Source organism: Triticum aestivum, chromosome 5D (genome assembly GCF_018294505.1).
Source record: "Triticum aestivum cultivar Chinese Spring chromosome 5D, IWGSC CS RefSeq v2.1, whole genome shotgun sequence".
Classification (NCBI taxonomy): Eukaryota; Viridiplantae; Streptophyta; class Magnoliopsida; order Poales; family Poaceae; genus Triticum; species Triticum aestivum.
Window position 1 is genome coordinate 340666886 of NC_057808.1, and position 6624 is coordinate 340673509.

General features: G+C 51.9%; 1 pseudogene; it reads left to right on the forward strand.

Annotated features, from left to right (window-relative positions):
• Positions 1-1627: 1627 nt before the first annotated feature.
• Positions 1628-4881, forward strand: LOC123124849 (origin of replication complex subunit 6-like; annotated as a pseudogene).
• The last annotated feature ends 1743 nt before the right edge of the window (positions 4882-6624 follow it).

A 6624-nucleotide genomic window follows, 5' to 3' on the forward strand; every position in this document is an offset into this window, starting at 1 on the left:
ATTTTGAATTATTGCTACGTTACCCAACAGTTCCCTTTGTCATCGGTATGTTACTTGCTCGAGATTCGATCGTTGGTATCACTATACCTAGTTCAATCTCGTTACCGGCAAGTCTCTTTACTCGTTCCGTAATTCATCATCCCGCAGCTAACTCATTAGTCACATTGCTTGCAAGGCTTATAGTGATGTGCATTACCGAGAGGGCCCAGAGATACCTCTACGATACACGGAGTGACAAATCCTAATCTCGATCTATGCCAACCCAACAAACACCTTTGGAGACACCTGTAGAGCATCTTTATAATCACCCAGTTACGTTGTGACGTTTGATAGCACACAAGGTGTTCTTCCGGTATTCGGGAGTTGCATAATCGCATAGTCAGAGGAACATGTATAAGTCATGAAGAAAGCAATAGCAATAAAACTGTAACGATCATAATGCTAAGCTAACGAATGGGTCTTGTCCATCACATCATTCTCCTAATGATGTGATCCCGTCCATCAAATGACAACACATGTCTATGGTTAGGAAACATAACCATCTTTGAGAAACGAGCAAGTTTAGTAGAGGCATACTAGGGACACTTTGTTTTGTCTATGTATTCACACATGTACTAAGTTTCCGGTTAATACAATTCTAGCATGAATAATAAACATTTATCATGATATAAGGAAATATAAATAACAACTTTATTATTGTCTCTAGGACATATTTCCTTCAGCAGCGACGGATGCACCACATGAACGAAGTGGCCAAGATCGACCAGCAAATCCATGGGAAGCCCCAAATATGATGACTAGAGAACCCAAAGCATAGAGCTCGAGGAAGCTGAGGCGATAGCAGTGGGAGATAAATGCGTCAAACTCTCTGAACGGTAAAAGCGGGCACGTAAACAGGGGGCAGGAGGAGCACGCAACTGACTGAACAAATACACACGGTAGTAGACAACCGTATCGACGATCGGATAGACGGAAAATCTGGCGAGAAACGAGACATGGTCATAAAACCGGGCGACTTCGTCAATCTCAAGATGATGTGCCAGCTCAGTCTTTCAGAGGTGGTCACAGGGGTAGAGCTGCATGCGTGAGTTCATATGGGTGAGTGTGTGTGCGTATGTACGAGCGTCTGCGTTTGTACTGTGTTTACAAAATAAAAAAAATACGCAACGGACAGAATAAGGTGGACTGACCAGGCTGGCCCTTAAGAAAAAACCAAAAACAAAATCCACCACTAAACCGGAATTGACGCGGGAATGACAAATTTAGTTTGCAAGCACGACAATTTCGTGGTAAACAAATAAACTGAGTCAGATTTACCATGTTTGCCAACTAAACTTGTCATCATCGGCAAGCATAAACTGCCATAAAAATGTTCGATTTGCCATGTCAAAAAAATCTGACGTCAGATTTGCAGTCGAGTCCAATGTAAAAATGCATTTTTATTTGACATTTCCTTGGGCCTTACTATTTTTGTTGAAAAACAAATAGCAGATGCACTCCTCATTCAGACCACTCACGAGCCCACCCGAGCCTAGCCCAACCCAGCAGCCAAGCCCACCCACCCATTGCGTAGGCGCGAAAAATAGCATATTCCCAGCGCGCGTCATCTCCCTTCCCCGCCAAAACAATCCGAATCGCCACAATTTCTTCACTCCAATGCCGAAACCGTCCCCGCCTCCCGCCGGCCCGGTCCCGCCCCCGCTTCGCGCCAATTCCCGCCACCAACCCACCGCCGGCGGCTATGGACATGTCGGCGATCGCCGCCCGCCTCGGCCTCTCCGGCTCCCGCCCCGTCGTGCGCAAGGCCGCCGAGCTCCGACGCCTCTGGGACATCAACTTCGACTCCTCCGTCCTCGGCATCGTGAGCATCCTGCACCGCCCCTGGAATCACCTCCTCTCCCTCGACCTCTCTGTTGTACGTGTCCCTGATGCTGGTTTCGCGCAGGGGGAGGTGTGCAAGGCCATCATCTACCTCGAGATCGCCGCGACCAAGTGAGTTTGGCTTGCTCTCCAAGTGCTCGACGGATTGCCCATTTGGATGTTCCTGCCGGCTGTTTAAGGCATGCCTGACCCGCCTATTTTGTCTGATAATTGAGCAGGTTTCAGGTGATATTTGATCGGTCAGAGGCGGTGCGGATGAGTGGGATGTCGGAGAAGGCATACATTGCATTTCTGTTTCACTAATTCATGCGTGCAAGTAACGGGTATTGATGAATGGAGCGGTTTCTTCTTGTAGGACGACATTGGATGTGCGCGAATTGGGCATTCAGTTTGGTTGTGTCAGGCTGATACCTTTTGTGCAGAAGGGATTCGTGCTGTGAGTCTGCTCCCTTTGGTAGTTCTGTTGTGCCTCAAGGCTAACTTGCTATTGATGTCTGGTTATGCAAATTGGCCTGCGATGCAGAGTTTTGGTTGCTTGAAGCCTCGATTGATGTACTGATGGTAATACTGTATGCTTCAGGTACAAGGAGCGTTTCTTGGCTGCATTGCCTCCTTCTCGGGACTTTGGTCGGCCAGTGTTTACCGCAGCAGTGTTCTATTTATGTGCAAAGAGGCATAAGGTGACAACAGAATCATTTTGCATGCTCGTTGGAAGCGTATAAATGATTTGTTGCTTTTAGTACTTAATCTTTCCTCAATTCCCCTGCAGCTCAAAGTTGACAAACTGAAGCTAATTGACCTGTGTGGTACATCTAGCTCTGAATCTACAACGGTAATGGACTTGATTTGTCATATCTTTGCATGCAGTTGCGCATTCCTGCATCTCATATATACATGTTTAGATTGGTGCTGTTTCATTATCCTGTTTTGACTGTTATTTGTGCTGGCTGCCGGTTTCGACATCTATGGGAGACCTTTGTTTTGATGTTTTTGGGATAGCCAAGGAGAAGAAGGATCCAACCTCCATCAAAGGAAATAGAGGTATCCACACATGCTCTAACATCGATGCAATCATTCTTCATACATGATAGCTAAAAGTTTGTGGGCTGGGTAATTGTCATTTATTGCAACAGCTTGTAATTTGCATTTGTTGATGCAAAGATGCTGGATTGCCTAGCAAAAGGAAACATGAGGATGACAGCGATCATTCCGATGAATCATCGGGGGATGACAATGATGACGAGCTAGATGTATGAACCTGCTTAATATGAGTTGCTTTTCAAGCATTACTTTAATTATTAGTTGTGGAATTCATGACGTAAAACTACAAGTGTTTGGTAACTGATCAACCAGAAGGCACTAATGAAGTGAGATCAAATGCATCTGCATAATATGCAGCATAGACTTGCAGCTAGTAATATTGTTATAGCTTCCCGTTTCACATATGTGGATGCTGGTTTTTGTCGCATAGTTTGCAGTTCGTTGTTCAACGCATTTTTCTTCTTTCTATATCCTTGTTGTGACTGCTCTGCCTGATTCCTGCACTTTCAGCTACCAACTCACAAAAGGCACAAGAAGATGGAGAAACAAGCGTACAATCAGTGGAAGTCTTCAGTTATCTCCACCAGCAAGCAAACCAAACCAGGTTGGTATAGGAATACTTTGCAATTGCTTACATCCCTGTGTATGCCACTGGCACCCTCACACTGCCCATCAGCTAAAATGACCTCTCTGGCTGTTTTTTCTTAGACCCTACGAAGCCCAGGAAGCAAGCTCAGCTGAACTTCAAGAAGAAACCGCCAGACGCCGCCACCAGCTAACTAAATCAGCATGAAAGGAATGGAGCTGGCCCTTGATGCAAAAAGGGCACTTCTTGCTCCATCCGTCTTCGTTTTTGATATGTTTGTAAGAGCAACTCCAAGGGAGAGACCCATTTTGTCCGTTTGAGTCATCCGGACACAAAACTTGACCCAACGGGCGACCCAAACGGACGCGGGTGCCCGCCTGCTGTCCTCCCTGACCCAAACTTGGCCTAAATATAGGAAAAATGGGTACGAAGCGGACACAAGCGGACGCTCTCGTCGACCGCTGTCGCCCGCTCGTGTCCGCTCCTGGTCCCACCTAGCAGTGCCTTGCCCACGCACCGACCGAGCCGGCTCCCTGCTAAAGCCGCCCGTGCAGCCCACGCCTCCATCCTGTTTCTTCTCATCCGCATCCACACATCTCCAGAACAAGAAAAAAGATCTCCCTTTCCATCTCAATCCTACTCCTCGGCCTCCTCTCGCCGCCGGGCCAAGCATAGCAACCGATCGGTCGCTGCTCCGTCCATCCATGTCGTCGCTCGCCGTCCGCTGCGGGCTGGAGTGGGAGCTCGGCTGGCTCCGGCGCCTCTTCACGGCCGCGGATCTGGCGGCCGCCGACTTGCTCCTGCAGCTCAGCGGGGACTACGAGGCGGCCGCCGCGGCGTCGAAGGCCACGATCTCCCCCTCGCCGCGCTCGGCGAGCTTGTGCTGCGAGGTCCCCGTCAAGGAAGAGAAGGAGCGGGTCGTCAAGGAGACGGCGCCCTTGCCGCTGGGGTCGCTGGACAGGCGGGCGAGGAGGAGCTTGGCAAGCTCGTGCCTCGAGGACCTCATCGTGGTCGGCGAGGAGGAGCTGGAGCCCCCGCGGATCGCCAGGGAGACGGCGCCGACACGGAGGAGGCGGGGCGGCGGTGTAGCTGCTGTCCGCTCTGTCCGCTTTTGGGTTCTTCCGTTGAATGCCCGCAGTGTCTGCCCCATGTCCGCCAAGCAGACATGAGACCCAAACGGACAAAAAAGGACAAAATCCATGTCCGTTTGGGTCCCTGCGTTGGAGTTGCTCTAAGGCGCTGACATGGTACAAAGTGTTGTGCAATCAGGGGATACTCTTCTGTAAATGTTTCTGTCTTTTGGGTAGAAAAAGTAGCGCGTGTGAAAAGCTCTCGACGAACCTTGCGCTTTTGCCTCCACTGCCAGGCTGCATTTTCCTAGTCTCGGGTCTTTGGGTTTGCAATTTCGTAGGGCATTCGGATGTTTTCAGCCGTTTTCGGATGCTTGGATCGCCCCTTTTCACGCCGTCACCGGTGGCCGCTCGCGCCTCCTCTATACGGCTGCTAGCGTCGTCCGTATTTTGACGTCCACTTTACTGAGTTCTGCCTCTCGGCAATGGTTAGCGTGATTCATACAGATTCCTCTTTCAAGATCACGAGTGCGCACCACAGTGATTAGGTCGGCGGCACATTTCTTTTGATCAAAGAGGGGCTTCCCCCTCCGATTTCCATTAAGGGAAACCAAAAGCGAGCTACAAGATCTAGTTCACCGCAACCAAGTTCAGCACAACAAACTCAAAAGGCTAGAAGAAGGACCCAAACACAAAGCAAAAGCGCCATCCTATCCAGCAGCCAGACCAGCCCGAACCCCACCAGGGTCAAAAATTCAGGCACATTGTTAGTACTAGTACATAATTGTGTGTATATACAAGTTGCGGTAGCAGCCGGTGTTCGTCAGATGCGTCGCCGAGCACGCTAAGAGCATCTCCACTCGTTCGCCCCCCCCCCCACCCCAGCGCACAGGTCGGCGCTCTTTCGGGCGCTTGCCCGGCGATTTTTGGCCCTAGGGGCGATCTACGTCCCAGCCACGCCCCCAGGTGCCGCCGCGTCGCAAATTCAAACTTGGTCTGTTTCCCGCTTCCAAAAAAGCCACCAGTCCAGCGATCAGCGCCACAGTTCGGCGATCACGTTGCCACAATTCGGCGATCAAATAACAAGTTCGGCGTGCAAAAGAAAGGACGGACGCGTTGCATCGAGCTCAAACGACGGTGTCGGCCTCCGGCGTCGGTGGAGTCGGCGTGCGAGGGCTGGTCAGCGTCGGCGCGGCTTCTGTGCTGGGCATCGTCGAGGCATCATCGCTCGGGCTTGGCGGTGGTGTAGGCGTCGGTGTGGGAGTTGGCGCCGTGGTCGACGGCATCTGGTTCAGGCTGAGGCCACGCTCCGCCAGGTACCACGCCTTGACCTGCTCGTCCATCGCCGACATGTCCACGCCGCCCATCAGGAAAGCCAGGTCGGTGTTCCTCTTCTTCGCGGCGACGTTGGTTCGGAGCAGGTCGAGCTTGACGGCGTTGTTCGTCATCAACGCCGACCACCGCGCCTCGGTTTTCTCTTCCCGCTGGGCGGCCCGGGTCTGGGCGTCCGCGATGCAATGCTCGATGGACTCTTGCACACGCGCGGTGGCCGACTCGGCATGTTTTCCCTTCTTGGCCCCTTTGTTGCCGTCCGGGCGTCCGTCGGCCGCGCCCGGCGTCGGCGTGTCCGGCTTGTACGTCTCCTTGGCCTTGGCGAGGGTGCGCCTGGTATCCGCCCACTTCTCACACTTCTGGATCCGCTTGAAGACATGGAGGTACTTGAAATGTTGGTTGCTGCTGTCCTGGCGAAACATGGCGAACATCCGCACCAGCTGCGCCGAGGAACAACAGTAGGCGGGCGCGAACACGGCGAAAAGAAAAGGGAGAGACCGACGTGCCATACCTGATCCTTGATGCTGGCGCCGCTCTTCAGGCGAGCCGCGATCTCTTCGACGATCCCATGCCATTTGTTGCACGCCGTTTGGATGAGTCCCCCAATGGTTCGCCATTGCCTTCGACCCGCGCTGCATGTAAACGCCTTTGAAGTAGGGGTCGACGAGTTTGCGCTCGTCGAACTCGACCTTGATGCGCTCCCAATACGTGTCG